The 16983-nt window shown below is 39.2% G+C and overlaps 1 pseudogene; it reads right to left on the bottom strand.

The window, feature by feature from the left end:
- Positions 1–9780: 9780 nt before the first annotated feature.
- Positions 9781–11208, bottom strand: LOC125150943 (S-formylglutathione hydrolase-like; annotated as a pseudogene).
- Between the last annotated feature and the right edge of the window lie 5775 nt (positions 11209–16983).

Below are 16983 nucleotides of genomic sequence, written 5' to 3'. Positions count from 1 at the left end.
CCGAGCCACCCAGGCACCCCAATATGATTTTCTTTTTAAGTTATAATGATCATATCCTTTAACCAGGCATCCTCTCTAAGTAGATAATCAAAGATGAACACACATTTACGTACAAGGCTGAAATTCAGAGTACTAATTACAAAAGTGAAATGCTGGGAATATTGGCAATTATCTTAACGTAAAATATTAAGAGAATGGTTAAAGCACATTCAATGCATACGGAGAACATTTACAATTAGTATGCTTATGTTTTCAAAAGAAGTGTAATGCTATAAAAATGCTCAATACATCTTGCTAAATTGGGAGGGGGAGGCAAGAAACACACTTGTGTAATGTGAATCCAAAAAAAATACACATAGAAAAAAAACTATGCAAGGAAACACATAAATATGTAATAATGTTCATCTTAGGATAGAGCAATTGCTATGGTTATTTTATTCGCTGTATTTTAAGCCACAGACTATACCTTTGTGTCCATATCCAGACAGTGTTGAGGAGGTCATACAGAGGCTGTAACTGCCAGTTGGCCCTTGAGCTGGATCCAGGCAACTGAAGGTTCCCCACCACCTGCCCTGTCCTTGGAATATACCTTCTACCTACCATTCCCACCGTGGGAAGCATTTTCAAGAGGGTAGCCTTGAGAGAGCAAAGTGTTGCTGAGGCCCTCTGGATGGTATATGTGACTAAACCCAGGTCAGGCCTCTATATAAACTTTTAAGATTCTGGCAGGTGGGTGCAGAGGTCTACTGATCTTTCAGCCTGCAAGTCTCATACCTAAGTTTGCTCACTTATTGAACCTGCCATCTATCAATCTGGAGTGGTCTGCCTCTTTCTTAGATCTCTTTGTGCCCTCCATGCCTAGGGGCAAGTTTCAGATACTCCTGGGAAACTTCCAAGTTTGCGAACCAACAACATAGATATTATGAAATATATATCAGCAGTATGCTATGGTTAAGTAATTTAATATTGTAAACCTCCCAAAATGTCTACATCTTTTTTTAATGCTCATTTGTTTACTTTGAAAGAGAGAGAGAGAGAGATAGAATGTGTGTGAGCGGGGGAGGAGCAGAGAGAGAGGGAGAGAGAGAATCCCAAACAGACTCTGTGTTACTAGCACAGAGCCTGACACAGGGCTCGATCCCAGAAACCATGAGTTCATGACCTGAGCTGTGATCAAGAGTTGGATGCTTAACCACCCAGGCACCCCTCAAAATGTCCATGTCTAATACAAAAATGTTTTTCAAATTCTGGAAACATAATGGTTTCCAATGATCTATTGTGTATAAACCACTCTAAAACTTAATGTCTTAAAATTATTACTATTATTATCTTTTATGATTGTATTGGTTAATTGGGATCAGTTGACTGAGTCTCACTTGGTTCTCATGTGATTCCAATTAGACAGAGGCTCTGGCTGGAGTTACCTAGAGGGTCAACAGGACGTCCAAGATGGCTTCTTCACTCACGTATATGAAACTCAGTGCATCTCTCTATAGTTCTTGCTCTAAAAGAATAGCCCAGACTTTTTACATGGTGGCTCACAGCTTTAGTAGACAGGAAGCAGAACTTCTGGATCTGTTAAGAGTGATGACTGGAGATGGCATGGCATTACTTCTGTCATATTCTAATGGTCAAGCAGATAGAAAACCTATCTAGATTCAAGGGGGTGGAAAAATACACTCTACCTCTTGATTGGGAAGTAGTGAGATCACATCACAGAAGATCATGGGGAATGAAAATTATTATTGTGGACCTCTTTGGAAATTATACTCTGTCCCTCAGTATTAGAAGAAAATATGTCACTTATTTTTTTAGTTTATTTTTGAGATAGAGAGAGAGAGAGAGAGAGATCAGGGGGAGGGGCAGAGAGAGAGAGGGAGAGAGAGAATCCCAAGCAGGCTCCACACTGTCAGCGCAGAGCCCGATATGGGGCTGGAACTCCCACAAACTGTGAGATTGTGACCTGAGCCAAAATCAAGAGTTAGATGCTTAATGGACTCAGCCACCCAGGTGCCCTGCAAATCTGTGACTTTTAAAGATATCTTAGCTATTCTTCATCTTGCCAGCCTCATACCTAAGGATTCTAATCCTTCAAAGAGCATTAATATACTCAATGTGTCTTAAGCTGATGTAAAGTCTAAAAAACAGGAACTTCTCTTATTTCACTACTTGATAAAGGACCAATTTGCAGTAGCTTAATTTATCCCTTATGGAATGTGATTTGATCTCAGACTTACAATGTTTGCAAACTTGAACAGTTTAAAATGAAATAACATACTCCACTAACTTCTGTTCATCCTGTTAATTTGTGCCTTGTTTTCCTCTAGCCAGATGTTTCTTATACTTCATTTGCCTAACAATATTCAGACTAGGAAACGATTCTAGCATTAAAATGATGCACCAAACATACCCACATTTATTTTCCATATCCTTGGCTCTTTCTAGATCTGTCTTGCATTTTTCAACATCCTTAATTTCTATTGAACCCAGATGGAATCTATGTTTGCCAGGAAAAAAAGAAAACCAAACATGCGACAGTATTTTATATTCTTCCATGCTACATGGGTAAGGTCTGAAGATATAATATGCTCTTTAAGATCATGCACACCCGGCATTTGGTTGAGGAAAGTGTGGTAGGCAACTTCTGAAATGGCCCCTGAAGACCCCTCCCTCCTGATATTCATGCCCTTTGTAATTCTTTCTCCTTGAATGTGGGTTGCACTTCATGACTTACTTCCAACAAATAAAATATGGCTAAAGTGTTGGGATGTCACTTTCACGATTAGGTTACAAAAGACTCTGCTTTCCATTTTGCTCATGCTCTTTCACTCTCTCCCTCACTTGCTCTGAGGAGAAGTCACGGGATGCCCTATGGAGAGGTCCGCGTGGCAAGGAATTCAGGTCTCTGGCCAACAGCCAGCAAGAACCAGCAGCCTGTCAATAGCCATGTAGCGACCTTCAGAGTGGAACTTTTGAAGCCTGTCCATGGCCGTATGTTCTGAAGCAGAGCCTCCCACCGCCCAGCCCGGAGATGACTGCAGCCCTAGGCAGCATCGTAACTGCAACCTCGTGAGATGCTATGCACCAGAAAACCCAGCTCAGCAACACTTAACTTCCTAAACTACAGAAAACGTCAGATACTAAATGTTTCTTGTGTAAAGCCCTAAATCTTAGGGCAATTTGCCACGGCAGCAGCAATTTGGGTACTAGGATCCATAAAGAAAGCTCATGTCTTTGACTATAGAACAAAGAAGAGGGCCTCTGTGGTCCAAAGAGTATGGAGGCAATCAGCATTATTATTATTTTCTCTTTTCTCTTGCTTCTTCATCCTGAGGGCAGTCCTGGTAGCAGTCTGCACACAGAGTGGGGGGGATCCAACTCTGAAAGAAACTCTGGCTGTCTAGTCAGAGGACCTGGAAAAGGCACCACAAGGGGCAGAAAGTGTAGGGAAGATCCCAGGGAGTAGACCACTGGAGGAAGTTGTTCTCATTCATGAACCACAAGTGAGTGGAACAGACACGGAGAAGCATGGCTTTGAGAACCGAACGACAATATAAACCACTAGCAGCCCTGACTAATCCCTCTAAAGGGCATGGACGAAGCAGACCCAAGCAACACAGAAAAGTCTTTGAAAACGAAACTTATATTCGGGTCACCACCCACAGAAAGAGAGAACTTGTAGTCTAAACCTAACTGGATTGACGGCCTGCTAAAACAAAACAAAACAAAATAAAAATAACTGACATCTCCAGAGGACTTTAAAACGACCCAGAATGTCACAGTGTAATGTCCAAAATATCCAGGATATAATCCCAAATTACTTAAGAGAAAAAGAAAATTCTGACCACTCTTCAAAGGAGAAGACAGGCAACAAATACAAACCCAAAGATCGCCTAGATATTTGTTATCAGACGAAGATGTTCAAGCACCCATTATACCCATGCTCCCTAAAGAAAAGGTGAATTTTCTTCCTGTTTTTTTTTCTTTTCTTTTTTTCTTTTCCTTGACTTTTACTGTTGCATGCAGAGATAACACTTCACCTACCTAGAGGTATTTCTTCCATAGAGCCTTTGTGTTCAAATTGTTTTTTTCCCCTTTTTCTTTTTTCTTTTTTTTTCTTGACTTTTACTGTTGCGTGCAGAGATAACACTTCACCTACCTAGAGGTATTTCTTCCATAGAGCCTTTGTGTTCAAATTGGTTTTTTCCCCTTCTTAGCTTTTACTGTTGCAGCAGAGATAACACTTTACCTACATAGAGGCATTTCTTCCATAGAAAGGCGGACATTCTGAAAACGCATAGAAAAGTAGAATTTTAGAGCGGAGAAACCACAAAATGAACCAGATAGAAATTTAAAAACTAAAAAATACAATATCTGAAATTTTTAAAGATTACTGGATGGCTCCAATGGAGGAAGGGATGACAGAGGAAATGATTAGTGAACTTGAAAATAGATAAATAAAAATGATCCAATCTGAAGTGCAATCAAAAAAAGATTAGGAAAGGGGTGCCTGGGTGGCTCAATCGGTTAAACATCTGACTTTGGCTCAGGTCATGATCTCATGATCTCATGGTTCATGAGTTCAAGCCCCATATCAGGCTCTCTGCTGTCAGCGCTGAGTCCTCTTCAGATCTTCTGTCTCCTTCTCTCTCTGCTCCTCCCCCCATCTCAAAAAATAAATAAACATTAAAAAACAATTTAAAAAAAAGGGGGGACACCAGGGTGGGACAGTTGGTTAAGTGTCCGACTCTTGATTTCAGCTCAGGTCATGATCTTATAGTTTGTACGTTCAAGTCACACGGAGCCTGCTTTGGATCCTTTCTCTCCCTCTCTCTGCCCATCGTGCTCACTCATGCTCACTCTCTCACTCTTTCTCTCAAAATAAATAAATAAACATTAAAAAATTTTTTTAAATATTAGGAATAAAAGAATAAAGTCATAAGTACCTTTGGGACAATATCAAAGTCCTAATATTCACATCACTGGAGTCTCAGAAGGAAAGAAGAAATTGATTGATGCAAAAATGCATACATTTGAAGAAATTATGTATAAACACTTCTTAAGTTTTGTGAAAGACATAAATTTACAGATTCAAGAATTTCTGAGAACCCTGCGTTGGATAAACTAAAGAACAAAACAAAACCCATGCCTAGCCAGACATATTATAATCAAACTACCAAAACCCAAATATATATATAATATATATATAGTATAAAGACAATATATTTATATTATATAAAACACACAGGGAAACAATTTGAACGACTATGGATTTCTCATAAAAAACCATGGAGGCCAGGGGCGCCTGGGTGGCGCAGTCGGTTAAGCGTCTGACTTCAGCCAGGTCACGATCTCGCGGTCCGTGAGTTCGAGCCCCGCGTCGGGCTCTGGGCTGATGGCTCAGAGCCTGGAGCCTGTTTCCGATTCTGTGTCTCCCTCTCTCTCTGCCCCTCCCCCGTTCATGCTCTGTCTCTCTCTGTCCCAAAAATAAATAAACGTTGGAAAAAAAAAAAAAAAACCATGGAGGCCAAAGACAGCAAAATAACTTTCAAGTGCTAACAAAAAAAAGCAATTGTCAACCCCAAATTCTATATCCAATAAAAACCTTCAGGAGTAATGGCAAATGAAGACATTTTTGGCTGATGGGAAACTAGAACTAGGAACCAACAGACCTGTTCTAAAAGAAACACTAAAGGAAGATCTTAAAGATGAGGAAAAATAATGCCAGAGGGAATCATGGAACTACAGAAATAAAGAGTAACAGAAATGATAAATATCAAGGTAAATATAATAGGTGACTTTTCTCCCTTGGAGTCCTTTAAATATAACTATCAAATGCAAAAAGCGTAACATTGTCTGGTGAGCCTTTCAATGTGAGTATGTGTGTATATATTACAACTATAATACAAAGAAAGGAGTAGAAAGGGACCTATGTGGATGTAAGGCTTCTACATTTCTACATGTTCCAATTAAAAACAGAAACTGGCATATCAGATTGTAAAGCAGACTCAGCTATATGTTGATGACAGGAAATCCACTGTATATATAAACATATAGATCGATAAAAGTAAAAGGTAAAAGATATATTATGAAAACAATCAAAAGAATACTGCAGTAGCCATATTAACATCAGATAGAGTAGACTTTAGAACAAGGAAATATTATCAGGATAACAAAGGACATTAAATTTATTGTTAAATACTAATAAAGGGATGAATTCTCTAAGAAGACATAATAATATTAATACATATGCTCCTAATAACAGGCATCAAACTATGTGAAGCAAAAACTGATACATCTAAAAGAACAGATTAACAAATATAGTTGAAGATATCTACAGTCAGTGATCAATAGAACCAGATGGAAAATCAGCAAGGATATAGGACTTTTGACATTGCCATTTATAGAACATTCCATCCAACAATAGCAGAATACAAATTATTTCCGAATATTCATAGGACAGTCACCAAGACAGATCATATTCTAGGTCATAAAACAAGTCTTAACCAATTTACAACTGTTGAAATCACACACAGCCCTACATCGTATGGCTCACTATAAATGGAATTACACTAGAAATGAATAACATAAAGACATCAGGAAAATTCCAAAACATTTAGAAATTAACCCATGGGCAAAAGAAAAAAAAACTCAAGGGAAATTAGAAAATATTTTTACCTGAAATAAAATGAAAATGCAATGTATCATAATTTATGGGATGTGTAAAGTTAAATGCTTATATTAAAAAAAGGAAAATTTCACGTTGATTATCTAACCTCACATGAGGAAACTAGTGCAGAAGAACAAGTTAAACCCAAAATAAGCAGAAGGAAGGAGACAATGTACACATTACTATGGAAGTGCACTCTCCAAATATATGAACAGATATAAATGGAGTGGTAAACAGAAAAATAGTAGAGGCAACCAATCAAACCAAAGAGTAGTTCTCTAATAAAACTCTAGCCAGATGAAACAAGGAAGAAAAAATATGCAAGTTACCATAATCAGGACTGAAAGGGGAGATAAGACTACAGATCCCTCAGATAGTACAAGGACAATAAGGGAATACTAGGAACAACTCTATGCACATAAATTTAACAACTTAAATGAGATGGACCAATTTCTTGAAAACTATAAACTACCAAAAGTCACCCCAAACCAAATTTTTGGTGACTGGAAGGTGTTCATCTCAAAAAACTCCCCAGGCTTTATTCAGGACAATTGCCTGCTCCCAGGTGCTGTTTCTCCAGCCTCAAGCTGATTTCCCATATCTACCCTCCAGCTACCATCAAAGTTTAGTCCCAAATTCTGGCCATTGATTCTCCAGTCTACCCTTTTCCTTAGAAACTTCTAATTTCATACCTTTGCCCTCCCCAGGCTATTTTTATTGAGAAGAATTGATGTAATCTTTGGAATCTTGGACAGCATAGGCTTCCACAGGGAAATTTTTGAAGAGTGTCTGATCACCTTCTCTTTCTAGGAGTCCCTCCCCTCTCTCCCTATTATCTGTTGCCAAAACTTCCTCAGCAGCAACATGTGCACTTGGTATTAGGGTACATTCAGAAAGTTTCAAAGCACTTGCTTGCTACTCTGTACATGGCCAAGCCCTCAGTCAAGGGCCTTTCTTCATCTAGCCACACTGTTCCCCAAATCAACCAGTTTTCAGGAGGATGTGATTTGTCTCAAGCGTTTTATTTCCTGCTTGAAAGGACCCACAGAGTCCTCAGAGGAACTAAGCTCTTTGTTCAAATAATTGTGGTAAGATTAGGACACTAAAAGGACATCTGCTATAGCTCTTCCTTCTAATTTAAGGAAGAACTCAATGTGTTTTACACAACTTACGTTCGTAGATTCTGGTTTATGGATTAACTTCTAGGGCCCCTCCTCTCTTGTCAGCTTTCCAATTAGTTTGTGTGAGTGTATAATATGCTGGAAAATACATATACCAAAAGCATAATTCTTGTCTCTGTCTGAAAAGTGATTAAGTAACTTTTATCAATTTCTTATAATTTTGGAGTGGCATCTCCAAACTAATACCGATACTGGACAGGTATCTATTCTCAGGCAGCACTCGCCACTGCCTTGACAGGTATGACAGGTCCATTCCTGGCAATATTTTGAGAGAACACAGGAGCAACGGAGTTTGTAATAGATTCAGTAGTGCAGCCCAAAAAGTTACAATGTTTGAACTTCCCAAGAGCCGCCCCCTTATTTAATATGAATTTCTTTAAACCACCAGAACTGGGCCTCATTCCTCTCCCACACTCCCTGGGAATTCTGAATCCCATCCAGGATCTTCCTTATGATTTAAGACCAGGAGGACATGGTCTTTATGGTGTCTCCCAAATTGGACTTCTCCTCTTAGTTACATACTGACTACTAGTTTCTCATTGAAGTGATCCCCAACTTTGCAGAAATACCTGAAGCCCTTGCCCTGTGTTTTTTGTTTTTTTTATAACCAAAACCTGTGGCATGTGCTTCTTTAAGAAAATACAACGTCTGCTCTCCTCTTTCTGTCTTTCAACAGCTAGCAGGCATGGCCTACTGTCCCTGTTACACATAATTACCTCTTTATGCGCTACCCCTTCTTTAAAGAGGTATTTCCCTCTTTTGTTCTCTTGTATCCTTTTCTAAAGCCCTAGGCGTATTACATTTAGGGCTTGGATTTCACTCATTTTCCACATTTGTAGCACAAATGTCACCAGAGGATTTATAACAGATTAAGTGAAGAAAAACACAGAGTTCAAGGTGAATGAAGAATTTTAAAAAACTCTCCTGCAACAGATGAACCAAAAGGCCAGTCAATTATTTTCTGCTAGAACATAATTTCGTCAAATAAGTCATACTTATTCTGAGAACTACAGCTAGTTTGATCAATCAAAAAAAAATCAATTTATATTATTTTTCTCCTTTAGAATGCAGATTTTCAAATTTGAATGCCGGAGGAATTCTTAAAAATGCTAACACCTGATTCCCAGGCATGAAGACTCTGATTTAACTTGCATGAGTTGCAACTTAGACATCAAGAATTTTTAAAGTTCCCTGGGTGACTCTATTTTGCAACAGAACGATTTTATTGTGTGCAGCAAATTTATCATGATCAGAACCACCAAGATTTTGATAAGACACAGATTGTTAGCGTGTCTGCTAGGTTTAGATGGGGCCTGAGAATTTCCATTTGTAACAAAACCCCAGCTGAGGCAGTTGCTCTGGAGATCTTCTGTGGGAAGCCCTACTTTAGAGCACTTTCGTGTGCATATGAATCACCTTCTTGCTCCTATGATTCTGTTAAAAGGCAGGCCTGATTCAGCCGGACTGGAGTAGAGATTCTGCATTTCTAGTAACCTCTCGGGAGATACTAATGATGCTAATCTGTGAACCATACTGGATACAGCAAAAGATTAGAGTATGGGTAGTTAACTATTAGAGCAGGGAATTCATTAAATACATATGATTTTGTGAAACAGCGGGGAAAAAATTTAGTACCAAAGCACTCTTTTGAAGCAAGTTTTCAACTGTAGTTTCAATATTATTACATGGATACATTAGAAAAACTTCATGATCTCTGAGAAATGACAACAAAACCTGTTTTATGTCACAGAATAAGAAAACCAAAAGTACTTTTCTTTTCAGGCTTTTTATATTTATTCTCAAAGTGATTCAACTATGGAATGATGCATTTTTAGCACTATGAAATCCAGAGTTTTCAAATCCTTTTCCCCTGCAATTCTGTTCATTACAATTCTATAGGCCTGAAGAAACTCTCTTATCTGTAGTTATTCATGCATTCAAGCATTCAGGATGATGTCTGATATGATCAGTAATAAAGGTTGCAATGAAGTAGTAGCTATAATAATAACCCTCTTGTAATCTGAAAACAACAGGGACTTTGTACAAACAGCTATGAAGTTACCAGGTAGTAACTGTCCATCTGAAAGGAACTGGTCATCTTTTCCTTGGTCAATTAGCACGTCTAGCTGAGAACCTGGATAGGACTTCAAAAGATGAGAGGCATTATAAGCCTTCCACTTACTTTGATCTCTTCCCAAATATCCACTAAAGGCTTTTGTGTGTGTGTGTGTGTGTGTGTCAAAGACAGAGCACTGGGTTGCAAATTGGAGCAAATGCTGACACAGATTTGTACTTTCCAGGATTCTTCAAAGTACAGATTAGAGATTCATGTGCTCCCACAGAGTGGCCAGAAATTGACATCCTTTGTGGGTCCACTGGAATATGGGCATTTATGAGTTGGGTAGCTCCTCAGTTACCTAAGAATACTTTCTATAGGTAATTTTCCAAGGATCTTCAATAGCATCCACATAAAACCCAGCGCCGTTGCCAAAGTCCCAGCTCTAGCCTTCTCCTTTAAAATTACAGACACGAGGGCTGGTATCTGGAGCAATGACAAGGCCATGTTCTGAGGCAGCTTGATGAGAACCAGACTTTGATACAAAATTTTGTTCTGTGCAAGTTAAACCAGACAGCCAACTCAGTGCAGAGGATTTTCCAGTTTCTGCCTTTGGTAGTAAGTGATGTGGGAATGCTGGGGTTCGGAGCTGACGGCCAGGAAAGAATTCTTGAGATATCTTCGGTGCAAAAAGTGGTTTTATTAAAGCACAGGCAAAGAACCCGTGGGCAGAAACAGCTGCACTGGGGTTGTGATGGGTGACTGCTTATGCACTTTCAAGTTGGGCGGAGGCTGGGGATAGTGTAATTCTCCAAGGAATCTTGGGAGCAAGGTTTCCAGGACCCTGACAGGGCTAGCTGTTATTGTTAGGAAGAGGTCATTTATTTCTGTTTAGTAAATGCTCAGTCATGAGACCTGTCAGATGTATATCAGCGTATGCTTGGAGGATGATTGCCAACATACATTTTGGGGAAGTTTCCAAAGGAATTTTTACATGTTAAAGTAGACTTAGAGGAACCTGGAAGTCAGGATAATGTTAAGCTAAGGTTGCCTTTTGCCCTCAGCAAAGTGTCATCATGGAGGCAGCTGACCTCCTACAGGAATGTCACTCTGCCAGTCTCAAGGACTCCTCAATGGGCTGTAAATCATCAGGAGACTTAATTTTTTTCTTTTGCCTTTGTTGCCCACATCAGTAAGGAGATAGCCAATTTTATTTTGCAGTTCAGTTCAACGCTGTCATGTTCCAAACCTTTCTACAATCCTCCAAAGCCTTTGTTGCTGGAAGTCTGTTTGAATGTCATTCTTCTCCTGACCTATTGATACCTGCTTTTTTGTCTGCACTAAAGAACAGATCTGGGATTGGTGGCAGTGGGGAAAGAAGCAGCAGCTGGAATGGAAAGGCGGGGCCTCTGCTCTGTCTTTTTAAGGTAAAAGTGTCTAATGCTCCAGAATGCCTCCCAAAACATTGATAATATATATGTTTGTCAGTTTTACTGAAATATAATTTACTTACATAAAGCTCACCCAATTAAAGTGCAAAATTCAATGGTTTTAGTCCATTTACAGAGCTGTGCAGCCATCATTATGATCTAATTTTAGAATATTTTCATTACTTCTAGAAGAAACTCCCTACTGAGTGGCAGTCACTTGCCATTCCCGTCGTCTCCCTTACTCTGTGAGCCCTGGGAATCACTAATCGACCTTCCGTCCTTACCTATTCTGAACATTTCCTATAACTAGGATCACACAGGATGTGGTCTTTTGTGCTTGGCTTCTTTCATTTAGCCTATGTTTGTTTCTCCGTTATATAATTCTGTCAGCATTACAGACAGGTTTTCTTCAGGTGATATTTAAGAATACTCAGTTTTTTGAAGCTCTTAAATACTGAGAACAAATAGGGTTAATGGGGGCTGGGGGACAGGGGAAAGTGGGTGCTGGGCATTGAGGAGGGCACTTGTTGGGATGAGCACTGGGTGTTGTATGGAAACCAATCTGACAATAAATTATATTTAAAAAAAGGAATATCCAGTTTTTATATCTGTTCATTTTTTTTTTCAAGTGCAAATTATCAGCCCTAACCAAGAATGTAAGAGTAAACCAGTAACCCATATTTATGCTTTTAAGTACATCATAAGAAGTATCAGATTTCACTCTGCCTCTTTTGAGAAGTGGGAGGAACACACGAGATTCTGTTTGTGATGTAACTGGCTTACCACCACACTAGTGAACCTTCCTAATTTTCTTATCTGGAGTGACAAGCTTCTACAGCTCTAAGTGCATTTCCTGAACTTGAACATGTACAGCTAGCACCTTACTAAAGTTTGCCACCATCCCTTTCGAGGCCTGACAAGTTTTCCGACCAAACGCTATCAGGTAAGTTCATTTGGAAGGAAAAAAGCAAATGCCAAGAACCTTGGAATAAAAACGTAAGTCTTGTAGCCATTATTAAAAATCAGTGCCTGAAAAGTACCTATTAAATGTGACGATTGGAACAACCAGGCTCATGAATAATGATCTGGGGCCGTTTTCACAGAAGAGTTCTAATGTTACAATTTCATAATTCAGCTTCTGCTAACTACTTTGTATTTTTTTATTTTCTATGCTTAAACTTAGTAGGCTTAACAATTTCTATGCTCCTTCTACTCTGCAAGTGTTTATCCATTTTTACATAAATGACGAATCAATTCCTGAATTTTGTTTAGTGCTTTCTATTCTTTGGATAATGAAGGTCTTATTATAGGGTGGAGAGAGAACATTTGGTTTCTTTTGTGTACTTCGCAGGCACACGTTAAAGCAATGGCTTCAGTTTCAGGAACTGATGGATTTTTTAGGAAACATCTGAATGTCAGACTTCCAAATTCTGAGAAAATATGTGAATGACCAAATAAAACAGCATTGTGGTGTGATAACCGAACCTTTCAGACTTAAGGTTCTGGATTTTAGAGGCAGTGACAGATACAAAAATGGCAAGAAATACCAGAAAATGAGAAAGAATTTGATAAGGCCATCTTTCAAAAATAGGAATAAGATACTTAGCGGATGTTAGTGAAAATAAAATCAGTAATATGTGTATTTCTCTCTTGCAAATTAGGATTATTTTCACCAAGCTGAGAGCTCATGGGTGAAGGCATAGAGGCTTTCGGGGACCAATGCAAGTGAACAAGACAGGTTGGGGTGACACCCCATCTGGGCTCTCTGTAAAACGAGAAGGTTCGACCTGACACCGTTTCCTAGTCTATGGGGGCAGTGGCTTTGAGCTTCTTAACGCTTTGAGAACCTTCCGAAGGCTATGGATCCTCTCCTCAGAAAAATTCATAATTTGCACATAATTCCATAGATTCCAGATGCCCTGAAGATGGCTAATGGGTGAGGATGTCTGGAGCCCAAATGAGTCATAGACTTCACACAATTCAGCATAGAATAAGTTACATATGTTGGTGATGATGATAATAAATAGCTTTGGGGGGCACCTGGGTGGCTCAGTCGGTTGGGCGTCCGACTTCGGCTCAGGTCATGATCTCGCTGTCCATGAGTTCGAGCCCCGCGTCGGGCTCTGTGCTGACAGCTCAGAGCCTGGAGCCTGTTTCAGATTCTGTGTCTCCCTCTCCCTCTGACCTTCCCCCATTCATGCTCTGTCTCTCTCTGTCTCAAAAATGAATAAACGTTAAAATAAATAAATAAATAAATAAATAAATAAATAAATAAATAAGTAGCTTTGGTTCACGAGGTGAAGAATGAGGAAAAAACCCACTTATTTTATAAATGGAGTTTCATTTAGGATAGTGACTAGTGACAATTCCTCCCAGATTCTGGCAACAGGCTGTCAGCCTATACTGTTGATATGTTATTTTGAATGCTCATTCTTTTCTGTTTTTAATCAATAATTTTTGGCAACTTGGGAAAGGATCCATGTAAGAACTACTGGCGATTTATTAATGACCTTGTACCAAGCACTCTGATAAACAACTAGTCTGCATTAGCTCATGTAATACAAACAAATCTTAGTAAACAAGTCCTTCCTACTAATGAAGAACTTCAGAATTCTAGTAACTCCCAATGGTCTCACAGTCTATTGTGGGACAGGAACAGCTTTGTTGAAGGGAAGAATGTGTAGAACGCAAATCATTGTTTTAATAAAGCCATCTTCGTTGCCCCAGGAATTACTGAAAATTTCTTCCAGATTCTAACAACAGTCTGTTAATGCTGGTTTTCACTGTTTGTTGTTTCGGACTGCCATTATCCTCTGGCTCTGTCAGTATTTTAATGTGAACTCTGGACACGGTAAAGTCAGAGCTGCTAGTCAGAGGCCATCTGAGCCCTCGTATACACCATTCCGACCAGAATTGTCATTTCCATGGCAGAACTCCAACACTGCCATTTGGCTTTCCTATTAGCTTTGGCTTTTCCCCAAAACCAGCTACCTGGGTCATAAACTGAAACTTATTCTATGTTTTATACCTGCGTACCTTGTTTTCTTTTTCATTCATCCTGGTTTCATGCTAAATACGAAATTAGCTAGAAAACTGCCACTTCCAAATGTTCATTGCAAGGCTGTGGAGAAAAGAACACCGTTTTTGTAAAGACTATCATGCCCACGTTTATTTGGTAAATATTTGCCATTAATGGCAGCAGGTAATGGAAACTGCTCATCCTGTGATCATCTGCTTTCTTTTTTTTTAGTCTTCTAGCTTCTGTCATTTCCTTCCATCACTCAAAAGCTTTCCTTATGCATATTCCTTTTTCTGGCCTCATATTTTCATGCCCTACCCATTCCCCTTGAGTGACTTCATCCAGTCTCTCGCAGTCCTCCACTCCCAGCCCAGACCTCTTCCCGACCTCTTGACTTTAATCATTTACAACTTGGATCGGCCATCTGGTTTTCCATGGGCATCTCAAACTCAACACGTCCAAAATAAAGTTATCACCTTCAACAATCCTTCTACTTCCCGAATCATCCACTTCCCTCCCACCATTCACCCATAAAGAATTAACCTCTGATGTTGCGCGCTACCCCATACTATTCACCTTCATTAATTTATCCATGTGAAACTCAGAATCCCCTACGTTCATCGATCCACGTGGTATTATCTCATTAAACGCCATTTTCTGCATATGTTAAGTAGGAAGAATAACATCCACTTATCCCAGCGGGGTGGGGGGAGTTGCTACTGTTTTAAGGCTCTTTCAAATCTACTTTTGTGTGGTTAAAATGATGGAATATCTTTGAATGAATATCTATAAAACTATCTCTATATGTTTTTTACTTTTGGCTTAGAAAATGTTAATATTTTCATTCAAGCCATCTGGGTCTTGGAAATACGTGCTTTTGATGACTATATGTGAAAATTATTTTTTGCATCTTTAAAAATTATTGAAGGAATGCTACTTACTAAACTTGCTTTCCATTTTTCTGACCACAAATGACAATTAACTTGCAGTTCAAAAGACAAACTTGAAATATATTTAAGCCGTTCCAAGTGAACACCACAGATATCAAATGATCAAATGAAGATAGGGATAGCTGTAGATGACTCAAATGTTTCCTTGACTTGCCACTGTCTTTTGTCTGCATGTAATTTTCTTTCATATTAAAAAAAACAAAGTCCTTTGGTACCATCTACTCCTGTATTACTTTGCCACGCTTAAAACATTTTATTCCCGGACACTACAGTTTTGAAATTACTCCCTGAAAGTCTCTTGAAGAAAATAAATTGAATTTCCATTCCCCCAGCTTGTTTCTTAACAAACAGCAGACAGAGAAAGTTTGTGACTCAAGAAACACAGAACTACATGAATATTTTCTTATAATCAGACATTTCCCTTCTGATTCTCCCTCTGACCCTAAGGCGACACGGTGCCCGAGGAAACAATATTTTATGTGCTATGTACACAATCTGTGCAACAGTTTTCCTTTAAAATATGCAGATCTACTTTTATAATCTGAACCATAAAATGGGGCGAATTTTCAAGTAGCCTCATCCATTTTATGGATAAACATTCAACAAATGACTAGACTGCCAAAATAAATTCTCCGAGGGAAGTTGATAGACTGAAGCAATAAGACCGGTAAAAGAAATCCAACAAAGTAAACAGAGTCTTCCTCTATGCAACACATACACTCAGATGCATGTAAAACTATGTAAAACATACACTCAGATGAAAATCAGACTTTTCCAATTTTTGACAGGGGTCAGAGAGGATGAATCAGCTGACATCTTCTGTGTGTGCAACTCCAAGTGGGTGATACTGGTTTAGAAGTATAAATAAGGGGCGCCTGGGTGGCTCAGTCGATTAAGCGTCCGACTTCAGCTCAGGTCACGATCTCGCGGTCCGTGGGTTCGAGCCCTGCGTCGGGCTCTGGGCTGATGGCTCAGAGCCTGGAGCCTGCTTCCAATTCTGTGTCTCCCTCTCTCTCTGCCCCTCCCCCATTCATGCTCTGTCTCTCTCTGTCTCAAAAATAAATAAAGGTTAAAAAAAAATTAAAAAAAAAGAAGTATAAATAAGTGGTATTAAGATAGTGATATTGGGGCGCCTGGGTGGCTCAGTCGGTTGAGCGGCCTACTTCAGCTCAGGTCATGATCTCGCAGCCCATGAGTTCGAGCCCCGCGTCAGGCTCTGTGCTGATAGCTCAGAGCCTGGAGCCTGTTTCAGATTCTGTGTCTCCCTCTCTCTGACCCTCCCCCCTTCATGCTCTGTCTTTCTCTGTCTCAAAAATAAATAAATGTTAAAAAAATTAAAAAAAAAGATAGTGATATTGAAATGGTCATAGATGGAATAACAATAGGCCAAGTATAGGTTCATCCTTTTAATCAGTATTCAATATACATTGAACGCCTGTTATGTCTAGAGTCTGTATCAGTTTCTGGAAAGAATCAACCATTTTCTTAGAATTTATAACAAAATTTACTCATCAGGTTGTAGATGCAACTGGACCTCCTTCCTCCAGTATATTCTATTTGAATCCATTTTCCACATACAAGCCAGAATTAACTTTGTAAAGTTAAAATTTAGTTACATGGTTAAGCTCAAACTCCCCAATATGGTTTACAAAGACCTTTATGGTTTGACTCTTGCTT

This window comes from Prionailurus viverrinus, chromosome D4 (genome assembly GCF_022837055.1).
Source record: "Prionailurus viverrinus isolate Anna chromosome D4, UM_Priviv_1.0, whole genome shotgun sequence".
NCBI classification, from domain to species: domain Eukaryota; kingdom Metazoa; phylum Chordata; class Mammalia; order Carnivora; family Felidae; genus Prionailurus; species Prionailurus viverrinus.
The sequence above is the reverse complement of the archived record's forward strand: the minus strand, read 5'-3'. Positions and strand labels throughout refer to the sequence as shown.